The 14,927-nt window shown below is 46.0% G+C and overlaps 1 protein-coding gene across 7 annotated transcripts in view; it reads right to left on the bottom strand.

Annotated features, from left to right (window-relative positions):
* Window positions 1–14,927, bottom strand: part of SPICE1 (spindle and centriole associated protein 1) — a 591,766-nt gene that overhangs the window by 531,349 nt on the left and 45,490 nt on the right. The gene's annotated exons all lie outside the window — the stretch shown is intronic.

The following is a 14,927-nucleotide window of genomic DNA, read 5'->3' as shown; positions in this document are numbered from 1 at the left end:
GGCAGGACTAGTCTGCAAGGGAATTCTGGTGTAAAGACATAATATCATATCAACATTTTGGTAATGGACATGTTATATAGTTATTAAATTTCCACCACCTATGGTAGGAGAAGAATATAGCTGGCCACTCAGATTTTTAGAACTTCTGGTGCCAATCATTCAAGTTGCATTTCTTCTGTCATTGAAAATATAATGGGGACATACAAGGTTCAAAGGCACATTATCTTCGCATAACATCGTATCCATAAAAGCACAACAACAAACAAATTAAAAATATACAGATAAGAGAGTCATAATAAAATCCATTAGCAACATACGATTTACAGTAATCTTTCAAATTCATGCAAAAATTCATAAATAAATAGTGTAAAAGCTCAAAGATTAGACATCATCTGATGTGCTCGAACAGCAAATCTCAAGAAAGTACCTATGCGAAAAACCAACTCGTCATCATCCAAGATAAGCAAACTCAAAAAAGCATTTTCCAAACTGATGGGTGTGAAACTTTTAAAATAGGGGGTTAAAAGCCACTTAATGCAGTTTAAATAGTATTTGCAAAAAAAAAAGTGCAATATAGATTGGCCACTCTGACCATCACACAAGCAGGGTAAGTGATCAAGGTCAGAGTGGTGACCAAGGGGAAAACATAATGCAAATGTAATAGTGCCTGCCCTTAGGCGGAATAAAAGGCTCCTCTCCCAGACAGAGTGAGGAAGTTAGCTCATAGATAGAGTGAGGAAGTTCGCCAACGTACACTACAGGGTGTTCGATAGCCATATATCTATGGACAAGGGATTTATTTAGATTCCTTTTCAAAACTTTCCGCTCTGTATAGCGAATAGTGCGCACTGCTAAGCTCATTTATATTCATGGTCACTGCTGTGCTAGGATTTGTAAAGATGCTTCCCTTGCTAACTTCTGCGTAGGCTCTGGTACACCCCTGGCAGCCATGGTATGTCCTTCCCTTTCAGACATTCTATACAATCACTGATGATCTCTCTCGTAAGGGATGCGGCCGGGTTTTTTGAAACAGATAACCAGAAGAGGGCAGGGCGGGCCCTAATAAAATCTTCAATAACATTTATGCTAAGTTACCTATGGCAAGTGTATTGAGGTGTGGAGCTTGGGACGCCTAGTAGCTTCCTGCAGAATCTATTCTCTTCCTGTTGAATGCAGGAACTCTTAGCAATACCCCAAACTTCCGCGCATAAGTGGCTGTTGGCACACATTGAGATTTAATTTTTTTTACAATAGCTGAAATGGCACCAGGTTTTTTTGGACATGGAAGACCGAGAATCGAGTTGGTGGCCTTTGAGAACTTGTTCCTGGAGTGAGCCATATGCTCAGTCTAGGAGCCGTTCGCAGCAAAGACCACTCCAAGGTAAGGAAAGGTGCTGGTGCTCGTCAACTTCTGATTACCCACAGATCTAAAGCAGAAGTGACGTTTCCTAGGGCCACAAGACATTATAAAAGACTTTTTAAAATTAGTACGCAAGTCCAGGCTGTATATATAGTTAACAAAGCCCTGCACTAGAGTGCGTAAGAAATTCGTAGTGCTGCCCATAAGGACTGCATCATCCGTATACAGTAGTGCGGGGAGTGTTTTTTCGTTAATTTTTGGGACGTCTTGGGTCAATAATTTAAGTGTTTTATTCAGTTCAATAATGTAGATGATAAAAGGGAGGGGGCCAGAACACAGCCCTGTCTGACCCCCTACCTACCTTAATGGCTTCAGTGACCTCGCCCCCGCAGCTTTCCTGATCCGGGCTTTAAGATCTTTTTGAAGGTGCGCCAAAAAGTGCACCAAGGACTCATCCAATCCATAGGCCAAAAGGATAGACCACAGCTTTGACCTATTGGCAAGGTCAAAAGCAGAGGTCAAATCCATAAAGGCCAGATAGATTGGTGAGGCCTGCACAATGGTGTATTTGCCCATAATTAGATTAAGATTTAGGCATTGTTCGTTGGTGTCAACCTTACTTCGAAAACCCAGTTGACAGGGATCTAAAATACTATTTTCCTCAGACCATTCTAGTATCTTGTTATATAGGACTTTACCCAAGAGTTTTAAGGTATTGTCAATTAGGGAGATAGGTCTATAACAACTTAGTTGGGAACCATCACCCTTTTTAAAAATCAGGACAAAAATGCTTGTGGACCAGGAACTGGGTAATGGAGCATGCATTAGATTATTAAAAACATTTAATAGAAGAAGCGCCGAAAAGTCTGGTTTGCATTTGAGAAGGTCAATAGGAAGCCCATCTGGTCCATGGGCTTTGTTACCCACACTTTGTTGGATCACTTCTTCCACCATGGATAGGGTTATCTGTATTCTAGTTAAAGGCCCTGGGGCATAGTAGTCCGCCTCTTGTGCGGGAGCGGCAAACATTTTTGTGGAGTGATTTTCCCATGACTCACTCGCAATGGTTTAGCTAATGGGAGTGAGAAGCTGCCCCATGGATCGCAGATACCTCACAGCTGACCAAAATGTATCGCCCTTTTTTATGATGGAGCTATTACTAGTGCCTCCCAGCGACTTTTTAAAATTTCCCCTTTCCGATTAGAGATTGCGGTTTTATACCTCAGCCTGGCCGATTTCACTTCAAGATTACACCTTGGGTTAGATGATAGGGCTCTGCGTAATTGTTTATTTGCCTCAAGAGAACTCGTGATCAGACCATCTGGGAACGTGTTTCACAAGGGAAATGGGGTTTGACAATAGGGTTTTGATAGCTAGGCAAAGTTTATTAAAATCATGGACAGCTTCAGGTAATGGGTCTGGAGCTGATAGGCATGAATTTATGAGGTGCATATTATCCTTTGCCGCGGTCTGAAACCGTTCATTATTGTCACTGCCCCTCTATATCAATTTCAAATTGTCGGTAGATGGTGTTAAATTACTGGCCCTAAATTCAGAGAAGAAGATAGGCCGGGGGGCTAATCTCAACCCTTTTTAGGTCTCGCGACCTATCAATGCGCGCAAGCGCATTGAGCGGAGCGAGAATTCAAGTGCTCGAAATCCTCGTCAAACCAAGGGCTTTTTGCTGCGGTTTTCTTCGAGTTCACGTGAATCACATGACCAAACAAGCACGCGCATCAGCCTCCCTCCCTACGGCCGCCACCACATCAAAGGGCTTCTCCCAGCATGTGCTCTGCGGCTTCTCCTCCCCTAATTATTCAATTCCGCCAATTGCTGCTTGTTTGTTTTTGCTTCGGCTGCCATTCTTTATCTTCTTGGCTTAGCGCGGTGTCCACGTCCCTGTGTCTGCTTCATGGTGTATGCGTTTTATTTATTTATTTCATATAGGGATAACCCTCACCTTCAGTTACTCCGTCCCCCACCTCTGCAGCACACACACCTCTGCCTCTCCTCCGGTTGCAGTCAGTACTCTGCCGCTGCCCAAGACCTGCCTTCTAACACAGGTTCTGAGCTGGGATGGTGCAGTGAGCTAAAAAACGGTGATGGATCAAGCCTTGATCTTTTGACTGGGTAGGAGTGTTCTGCTTAATTCAGATACTCTGTCCATCACCACCCCCTTTATGAATCGTTTTGGCCACCATAAGAGTGGAAGGGTATGCTCAGATGTGAGTCCCTTGCTCACTGCACCATCAGGATTCAAGCAAGCCGGGCCGAAGACGGCTGTAATGCCAGAAACCGGTCCCCGGAAGCTTGTTTCCTTTCCAGTAAAGAATTGGCTTGGTAGTTTGGTCTGCCCTGTTCCCATGATGCACTGGGCCAGGGTCAGACTAATTTGCATGTAGCCAGGTTCTGAGCTGGGATGGTGCAGTGAGCTAAAAAAAGGTGATGGATCAAGCCCTGATCTTTTGACTGGGTAGGAGTGTTCTGCTTAATTCAGATACTCTGTCCATCACCACCCCCTTTATGAATCGTTTTGGCCACCATAAGAGTGGAAGGGTATGCTCAGATGTGAGTCCCTTGCTCACTGCACCATCAGGATTCAAGCAAGCCGGGCCGAAGATGGCTGTAATGCCAGAAACCGGTCCCCGGAAGCTTGTTTCCTTTCCAGTAAAGAATTGGCTTGGTAGTTTGGTCTGCCCTGTTCCCATGATGCACTGGGCCAGGGTCAGACTAATTTGCATGTAGCCAGGTTCTGAGCTGGGATGGTGCAGTGAGCTAAAAAACGGTGATGGATCAAGCCCTGATCTTTTGACTGGGTAGGAGTGTTCTGCTTAATTCAGATACTCTGTCCATCACCACCCCCTTTATGAATCGTTCTAACACTTTGAGCCTCGCAGGCAGGCCGTGGATGAGGCGGAGGATGCTGAGGCAGAATCCGTGAGCTTCCCCAGGATGCAGGTAAGGAAAGCAGTCCCCAATATAATTACTTTAGATATGGAAAAAAGTCTGTCTTTGTTTAAATACTTGTGTCTAGATCGGGAATTTATTCGCTGCCGGAATTCGAATGCAAGTTAGTGGGCTTAATAATCTACATTTGAGTTGAAAGCTGTTTTTAAACAAGCGCTTGTTTTCAGCCGATCCTAGTTTAGTTTGCAAGCGCTTGTCGTTTCAGATGATTCTCGTTAGTTGCTTGCAAACTAACAAGGATCAGCTGAAAACACAAGCACTTGTTTAAAAACTGATGTCTACCCAAATCTGATTTAATATGCCCAATAGCGAGCATGCATTGCAGATACCCAAACATTCGTGAGCTTGTACCAGCAGGAATTTTGACACAAATTCGTGCATAACTTGCACATAGGATTAGGCAATCTTTCATGGTTTATTTCCTTTTTTATTTTTTAACCCCCCAGATTGAATCCATTTCAGTGACGAACCAATATGCACCCTGTTGTTGGTTTAGCCAGCGCATTGCCTCATGATGCAGGAAGTTCCTGAGGGGATTTTACATGGCAAGCCCCACTTTTACATTTTGTACAGCTGTAAATAAGAAATGTAAATATTCCCTAGTTTTATAGGTACTCAGCAGTACGACACCGTGACTCTGGGCAATAGCTCGCTTAATCTTCAAGTCGGCCCCCAGCGCCTAGAGACCCTTACGGGTGATTGTGCGCTTTACAAATGTGGACTTTTTACTTTACGAGGCAAGGTGATCGTAAGCCAAATAGCAAACAGCAGAGCAAACCAGTTCAAATCACAGCTTTCCTCTCAAACTGGATTGTGGGCTACCAAACAAAATACATCCTTTATCTTGCAGTGTCTCCGTTCCGTTATCTTTTGACATTAGTGTCTCTTGGAAGCCCCCGAATTAAATGACTTATTAAAACTAAACAATTTACGTCTATCACAGGCATAAATAAACTCAAGGTAGCAGTGCTTTCACATAGTGTGATGGCAGTCTGACGTGCACTCCAAGCTGTGTCTCTATGCCAGGCCCACTGCTAGCAGTTACAAAAGGAGCACATCTTTCTAGTCTCTTGCCTTTATCTTCCCTTTCTTCATGTAGACAGCTTTGGTTACAAATATTTCAAACCTGAGCCATGCTGGTAAAGATGGTAAACTGATTACTCCCTCTGTATTCCCCCAAACACTTTAAATCTGTATTCATCTAGAGACTATGTTGCAGAAACACTGGTTTGTGCTACTTTAACCATTCCCTAAACTACACTGACATCCCTAAAAGAAGCACAGATTATCTGTAGGGGCAGACTTGCCATTTGGACAGGAGATGCAACTTTGGGGGGAGCTGCTTTTAAGTCTGGATGGGCGACCAAAATCGACTTACGAAAGCATCAATTGCACTTTTCTTGCAACAACACCCAGTTGTTCCTTTGACAAGGTATTTCATAAGATTTTGTGGGGCCTGGATCTCATAGGAAGTCACCTCTTTCTTAATTAACTTAGTAAACAAGCACTGGCGTTGCCAATAGGTCTCGCAGTAGGAAAGTTGGAGCTATTGGTTTTGTAAATGACAAAGCCCTTTATTTTTTTTAAATGAAAACAAAAATAAAAGGCATTGTTATTTGCAATTGTAATAGCTCCAACTTTCCTACTGCGAGACCTATTGGCAACGCCAGTGCTTGTTTAATTGGGTTATAGTCCCTTTGACTCGTGGCGATAACTTCTGCTTCCAATAAATGGTCTGTGAGAAGGGGAGATAAAAAGACAAAATCTATAGTGGAAAAACACCCCCTTCCTCTAAATGTTGGCACAGGATTATTGTTTGCGTGTGTTGCACCCACGATGTCCATGGCATTGGTGAAGTTATGCGTACTCCGAAACATAGCCAACTCTACGCCCCTGCGGAAGGTGGAGCTAGGATTGTAAGACCCTGGGCTATGTGGTAAATCTGTTAATTTCGCATTAAAGTCACCCCCAAAAGGATGCCAGTAATTTTGGATGATTCTTGCTGGGAGTCAAGATGGGAAATAAATTGAAAGAGCTTAATAAAATTCCCATTGGGGATACAGTTAAAATTATTATTGTAAAACTAAATCAAATAAAAAGAAACTCTTCTAAAGGACATACTAAAAGTCCAGTAAGGGGTGCAGGTCATAATCGTCACACACAGATAGTGCCCTAGCAACTTAACAAACACATGTTAAGCACATGTTGGCCTGAACAGACAGTATTAAGAAACAGAAATATGCTCCTAAACCTACTAGCCATTGTAAGATTACAAGTAAGCACTCAGGTTGCATCATGGCAGATGAGGTAGTTACATGCTAGTACAATTAATAAACAGAAATGTTAATGCTTGAATAATAGACATTAAGATAGTCTAATAATCTTAAGGTAGGATAAACTAAAATACAAAAAGGGTTAATTGACTAAAGAAGGCATGAGAAATAGGAATTACCAAAATCATGCAAAGAAAAAATATCCACCTAACAAACGCAATAAATGGTCAATAACAGTCAATATTGCCTTTGCCTACATGGCATCATCATGAAATGTTGTACTTACAGAATCCCATAGTGTTCCAACCTTGTCTCTATAAAGCAAATAGTGTTGCATCACTGGCTGCATATTATCAGAATGACATATCCTCCTGGTTCTTCCCTTCCCGATTATACATGATGGTACATTATCAGAGCACATAGCAAGTGGAAGGGCAACTGACATGTTAGTGTTGACAGGATATAGTCAATAAGGGTATTAAACTCTACAACGGATAATAATGAAATAAATATATCCATTGTCGGACTCCTCCTGGTCCCAAACACTGAACCTGGGGTGTAAGCAAGCAGTAGCTTAATTTGAAGTATTCCCTATCGCTAACTGAGCCAGTTTCAACATTCCAATGCAGGATGCTAATAACGAATAAATGTAGATGAAATAATGTTCGGAGGCTGGGGAATTGGAGGATGCATCCTCCAGTGAAGTCCACTTATACTGATGAAATGCCTGCTTGGTTTACTACACAGCCCCTCATGCAGGACCACCAGATGGTATTGGTGGTTGTGGAAGAAGACTTTATAAGATGAGAGGAACTCCTAGAAGATAAGAACAACACACTAGCTAATTTGATTCTCAGAGATGGGCCACCATCACCTTTGTGTCAGCAGTACCTGTGACGTGAAAACCAGCCTTGGTCCAGCCATATGGGCTGAGGGACCACGCCCCCCCACCCCAACAAAGGTCAGCCTGACAGACACTCTTCTTGTTCAGGTCAGGAAGCCAGAAGCTAGACATGAGCTAAATGGACAGTCTCCTGGCTGCTTGAGCCAAACTTTGCCAGCCTGAGGATTTCAAAGCCCTGGGGGCATGACCTCCTCAACCTGGCAAAAGTGCCTCCAGGTCCTCCCCTTTGTGGAGCGGGGAACATCACCGATTGCCTCAGACCTGGGCGCTACAGTTTTAAGCCTTGAAGTGCCCAGAGCAGTGTGTCTATCACAGACATCTTGTCACAGAGTGGGTGGGGTCAGCAGTCTCTGACCCCATCCCACTCTGTGACAAGTGAGGGACTGCTGACTCCTCTCATTAGCTGACCTTAGGTCAGCCAATGAGGTAAGGCAGCAGTCCCAGCCCTCCTGGGATCTCTGTGTGCATACATGTACGTATGAATGTATGTGTATTTGTGAGTAAGCCTCTCATTGAGCACGACAAACCGACACCAAGACAACTATAAAAGGCACCAGTTTGTATACTGACCACTGGATCCCTTACCAGCCTTCTGCGACACCATCACCAACATCATCGCCCCTCTCACCATCGACTCCCTCCACTATGTCCTGCTCGACAATCTCAATTTCCACATTGAAGATCCCAAGGACGCGGACGCCAATGCCACCTCCCTAATGGAGGAACCCAATAACATAAGACTCACTCAACTAGTCACCGAACCCACACACATAGCTGGACACACCATCTTCTCCTCCAGTGACAGAATATCATTGAACCACACCACAGAGCTCACCTGGACTGACCATGCAATCGTCCACTTTGCTATCTCTGACGCCCAGTACAACATCACCAAGCACTATAGCGCCACCCGCTATAGCTGGGGTCAAAGTAACCGAAAGCCAATGGAAGCAGACTCTCAGCGCCACACCGTCAGACACATCAGTTGACCTCAACCAACCTGTCCACAACTTCTCCGCCCGGATTAACAAAACCTCAATACAAGCCGGCTGGTATACCCAGAGCTTACAACCACCAAGCGCAACTGTCTCCTACTCGAGAAGCAATGGTGCTTCACCAAGGACCCCTTCGACAGAGCTGCACACAAAACAGCACTCAGCGACTACCACTACACATCAAGAAGGCCAAAAGATCAACCATCACTAACCGTATATACGCCGTGGCAAACAATACAAAGGGACTCTTCAAAATCATCAAGGGTTTTCTCCAACCCGCATGTCACAGAAAACACAGTCCACCCTTCCCAACAACTCAGACACCATGACTACTTCTACAGCAATATTGCCGACATCTACAAAAACTGAAACCCCAACCAACCACACGCAGCCACGACAACCTCACCCAACCAACAAACACCTGCCCACCATAACAACATGGTCTCCACCATAACCATCATGTCTCCCATCCACTCTGGAGAACCCACCGACCCGTACCCCCACCAACGTTTCAAACTTGGATCCAATATAATCAGCACTAAACTGACCACCGTCCTCAATGCCTCCATTTCCACAGCAACCTTTCCAGATGCATGGAACCACACAGAGGTCAGAACCCTCCTAAAGGAAGCCTTTGCCAATCCCAGCGGCCTCGAAAACTACCGGCCGATCTCCCTGCTCCCATATCCAGCCAGAGTTCTCCAGAAGGCCATCAACCTGCAGCTCATTAAGGGGCTGATTACGATAGCGGACGGACTTCAGTCCATCCGCCATCGTATTGGGGACTGGGACCGCCCAACATGCTGTTGGTGGTCCCATAGTAGGCATTACAATGCATCCGCCACCACGACGGTCGCAAGGCCTACATTTTATATTGCTGCGGGTGTTGCTGGCTGCAGCACCTGCCGCAATGTAAAAACGGGCATGTTAATATCCCTGCACTACACGGCAGGCACCAAGAGGTGCCTGCCACTTGGTACAGGGATATGTAGGGGGGCACCATAGGTGCTCCGCCAACACCCACAAGCAAGGACCAAGGTGGAAGGGGGGCCCACTACAGGCCCCCCAGATGTCCCTTTCTGCCAGCCTTTTCATGCCGGGTAACCCGCCATGAAAGGGCTGGCGGAAAGGGACATTATAATCCCTATGGCGGTGCCTGGTAGGCACTGCCAGCATTGTAGGGACTACGACAACCCTCCACTGCACCCGCAGGCCCAAGAAGCCTGTCGGATGCGTGGTGGTCAGTCTGTACAACCACCACACGTCCACCCGCCATCATAATATAGTGGGCGGTAACGTTGGTTACAATGGCGGGGAGACCCTGTCTCAACCTTAAATACCTTGAATGAAACCACCTACTCAAACGGATTTTGGGCCAACCACAGCAATGAGACCGCTCTGATCAACGCAAAAGATAACATCAGAATTCTCCTTCAACCGAGGAGAAACGGTGGCCCCGATTCCTCTTGACCTCTACGCAGCGTTCGACACCATCTCCCACCACATCCTCATCGACAGAGTTCTCAACATCGACATTCAGCAACATGCTATCAAGTGGATCATCTCATTCCTCTCATGACGCACACAGAGCATCTGCCTACCTCCCTTCACCTCCGCTCCCAAGGACATCATATGCGGAGTGCCCAAAGGATCATCCTTCGGCCTCACCCTGTTCAACATCTACATGAACCCTTTCTCGTAGACATTGTTAGAGCCCACGGACTCAACATAATCTCCTACGCAGATGACAACCAGCTTTTTCTCGCACTCACCAAGGACCCCTCCAACACCGGAATGAATTTCCACAACGCCATGACCAACATAGCTGACTGATGAGAGACAGCTGCCTCAAACTCTGCTCTGACAAAATAGGGATACTCATCTTCGGGAAGAACACCTGCATGGGACCACAGCTGGTGGCCGGAAAAACTTGGTCCTTCACCCACACCGACTGACCATGCATGCAACATCGGCATAATACTCAACAGCCAACTGACAATGAAATGACAAATCAACATAGTCGCTTTCTCCCGCTTCCAGACTCTGCATACTCCTCAGAATCTTCTGATGGATCCTAGTAAACACAAGAAAGACCATCACACAAGCCCTCGTCATCAGCCGCCTTGACTATGGCAATGCTCTCAACGCGGGAATCCCCACCCAGTTCCTCAGAAGACCCCAGACTATATAGCATGCTGCAGCCCGACTCATGCTGGATCTTCACAAACAGACCCACATCTCTCCTCACCTCAGAATTCTCCAATGGCTCCCTAACCAGAAAAGACCCCAGTTCAAGATGCTTACAAACACCAACAAAGCTCCTCATGACCAAGGACCATCCCTAATCAACAACCGGCTGAACTTCCATCTACCCTTGATACACCTGCGCTCAGCCTCACTTTCTGTTGCTCACGTCTCCCGCGTTCATTGCAGCCGCAGCGGGGCAGCTCCTTCTCCTAGATCGCCGCCAAAACCTGGAATAAATACCCTCCATGGTGGTCTTCAGAAAGTGACACAAGACGTGGCTCTTTGATGCAGGCACAAAAACCTCAGCACCGAGATAACCCTAGGGGTGATAGTATTGCGCTATATAAATGATTGATTGATTGCGGGAGTGTTGTAAATGGGTGTCTGCATTTTCATATAGTCCACATGACAAGAAGACTCTGCCCCTGCAGCGCACTCCATTTGGCTACAGTTTACGGTCACAGGCATGAATGCATGAAGGATAATCCTCTGTTGCTTAGGCAGGTTATGCATCATCATATACAAGACATTAAAAATTGTGTAAATGGTTCATCAAGGCAAAGCCTTTCCTGGTGTGATAAAGCACTTGCTCTATCGACAGTGGCTCCAAAATAAAAATGCGCACACGTTGGCAAAGTGAAAACAATGTGGAGCTATTTATAATGCTGCAGGAAAGCTTATTTAATCTAAGAAAATACATGTAGAAGAATGAAAGTATGTTTGGTGATTTTATTGTGAAATCAGTTAATGGACCCAAAAACAATTTACTTACACAAAAAAAGGCCTAAAGTTGCATCGTTTTGCTAAACTATTTTGCTACGTGATTGCTGTCAAACTAAACTGTTCCCAAAAACTATCTGGAATTTGAAATCAAGCATTGGTAAAGCCAATACGTCTGGCTATAATGTGCTAGTGCATGCAAACTGCATATGTGAATGTCTCTAGTTACCACGTTAAAGCCAGACTGCTCAGGCGTACCAATGCTCATTTTTAAGCAGGTAGTTTGTTGCTCTTGTGTGCGTGAGTAAACATATGAGGACATAACTGGGTGCCCATGGACTCCCCTAAAAAGGCACAATTAACTTCATATAATTTTCAATTACTATAGCCAATCAATGCTTGAGATGTTGAAACAGCACTTTGTTAAAAATAAGACTTTGCTGGTTCTAAAGTTCAGGGGTCTGGGACCGGCAGAGGGTGTCTGTGTCCGGCCAGAACCAGTTGGGCCTTCTCTGGCGTGAATTCCTGGCAGGAGGTGGAGACGGCTTTGTCAGAGGCAGACCAGGCCCTTTGAGGTGCAAGGAAATCTCCTCCCTCTTCCCCCACCGTAACCGAGGTCTATTTAGCCCTTTCCTGACCTCCCTAGACTATCGGGAGCCACCCTGCTTCCTAGCCATCTGTCGTCTAAAAACCAGACAGGCAATCTATATTCTAGCAGAGGCACACGGGATGACCGAGTAAAATATTACCCACTTTCTAAAAGTGGCCTCTATGAACTCAGAATGAAAAGGGCACCCTCGCTAAAGGATGCGTCTTTAGACGTGGAGTTCAGGCATAACAAACTTCATTCACTTATACCTTTTTCGGGCTACGTACGTGGGTGGCACAATCCGTGCTGCAGGCCCACGCATAGTGGTCGTCTCACAAGCACCGGCACCCACAGTGCCCTTTACTGGGGACTGACAAGTAAGTCACACATCGAATCATAACACAATTTACCACAGGAGCACCAGCACTTTACCACTGATCAGCAGTGCGAAAAGCATGCAGAAACCATATACCAGTAAAAACAGAGTCAAAACCGGGAGGGCAGAAAGTAAAAACTCGGGGGAAACACGCCAAGTCTAACAGTCATGCAGTCTGAGTCTGGAATATATACTTGCCTCAGGAAACCTTTATTGACACCTTCCAAGACTTTTTACCGCACAGACAGAAAGACAAGTCCTCGATGCAAGTCAACAGCACTATAACATTGTGTGTATGACTGCTTCACTAGAGTATTGAACAGCGTATGGTGCACTAAGTGTACAGCATCCCTCGGTCTCACATGCTCTACAACACTGCCCCATCTTGCTTTTTTTTCCCCATCTTTATTTTTAGCAGAGACGTGAGGTCCATATATCAGCAGCATACACAGAACCAGAATGTGAATTTCATTTGTTCAATTTTTGTGGCTATTCAGTCGAGTGTGTGGTGCTCCTCTTATCCTATCCCTGAGTTACATTCCAAGAGGGCATGCTGCTGAACTAATTCTGTATAGCTATACAACTCGAGCACACACACAACACATCGACACACACATACAAGGTAATAGAATAGAGTGCATGTTTTTCGGGTGTGATTTTTATGTGTGCCCTTCGGCTGAGTGGCATGCAGAACTCAGAGTATGATACAGATAGGCAGTGCCAGAGTAGAACAGCGCAAAAACACGTTGTTATTGTATGTTAACATGTAATTATAGAGCGCAGCAGCTTCTTTCTGCTGCAGACACAGAGATAAAAAAAACATAAGCACAGAGAGTGGGGATGCACTTTAACAATTCATTCAACAGAACACAACAGATGTAAGGGCACACAGACTAGGTGTGGGGACGGCAGCCACAGAGACGGAGGGGAGATAGTTAGACACAAGAAGTGGTGCTGGCTAGACGCAAGAAGTGGTGCTGGCTAGACGCAGAATGGGAGGAGACTGTGCAGTGAACACAAAGAACAAGGTAAATAACAGAGACAGAAAATCATTCACACAAATACAATTAAAAAGCCTTTGCACACTTACCTGCTGACGCCGCTACAAGCCAGGAGCATTTCTTTGGGGCTGCTGGGGCACACGGAGTCAAGCCGCCACCGCCGAGAGTCACCAGCTAACAGCCTACACGCGCCGCCGCTCCGGGACTTCAATTCCCGGCAGCCTACGCGGCGGCGCGCTTTCCAGCGACGCGAGGGCGCCAGGAGGCGCACAAAAGCGCCGCTGACACCGGCGGAGTGGGGGAGCCTTTGCACACTTACCTGCTGACGCCGCTACAAGCCAGGAGCATTTCTTTGGGGCTGCGGGGGCACACGGAGTCAAGCCGCCACCGCCGAGAGTCACCAGCTAACAGCCTACACGCGCCGCCGCTCCGGGACTTCAATTCCCGGCAGCCTACGCGGCGGCGCGCTTTCCAGCGACGCGAGGGCGCCAGGAGGCGCACAAAAGCGCCGCTGACACCCGCCTCGCGGGACGCGAGCGGGACGCCCGGACAAAGGGCGGGCCGTCTGAGGCCGTCCGAGGTTGGCCAGGGTTGGGTTGGGCCTGGTCCCTTGGTTTGTTGTCCTTATTTCGACGTTTTTGTGCACATCATCATCTCGACACATTCCATCGTAAGTCTTTACCTTTGGCTGTGTGTAAAGAGTATCATGCCTCCTAAAAAGTTACTCACTCCTAGCAATTCTATTGAGAACTACTTGGTACAAGTTGTAGAAAAAATTAACATTGGCAGGAGAGCTTCTTTGGGAATAGACTCATCTACCCAATCTCCCTTAATTGATATTGAGTCAGATGATCCTTTTGGTCACCAGATTAATAACAGCACAAACTGGGCAATACCTGACTCACTTCCGGATAATACATTCATACAGCCTAGTGGTATTGTTGCTGGACCTGAAGACCTTAGCGTAAACGAAGTATTGACAGAGATAACTACTAGTCATGATCCCTCCATCTCTCCTCCATCACCCGTTCTGGGGAAACGGGAGTGTTTAAGGTAAGCCAAGAACAGAGTTGTAAACCTCCCGAGGAAACAATCAGAGGATGAGGAGTTCAATCTCGCTAATGAGGCTTATGTCACATTTTCAAATGCCCAATTTAATAAACTACTGGCTATGATGGATACTAAAATCAAAGGTGTGGTTAAACCCCTGGTCAGCAAAATAGATAAGCTAACCTCTGAGGTTAATCGTCTGGAAGGGCTATTGGAAAAAACTTTGGGTGACTTAGGTAAACTCCCGGAAGATGTCTCCGCCAAGATAGAGGAATCTCTAAGTAAACTAGTACCTGCAGCTAACAGTGGACTTACCCCTACCCCTGCACCAAACCCCCAAATGGCAACTAATAATATTTTTCCTGGTGTCTCTCTTATTGCCCCAACCCCTGCTTCTGCTGTTGAAGACCCATCTACATTTACTGAAAAAGGGACTTTCGAGCTT

The sequence above is a fragment of the Lissotriton helveticus genome, chromosome 8 (assembly GCF_964261635.1).
Source record: "Lissotriton helveticus chromosome 8, aLisHel1.1, whole genome shotgun sequence".
NCBI classification, from domain to species: domain Eukaryota; kingdom Metazoa; phylum Chordata; class Amphibia; order Caudata; family Salamandridae; genus Lissotriton; species Lissotriton helveticus.
Note: the sequence above shows the minus strand (reverse complement) of the source record. Positions and strands in the feature narration are given on the sequence as shown.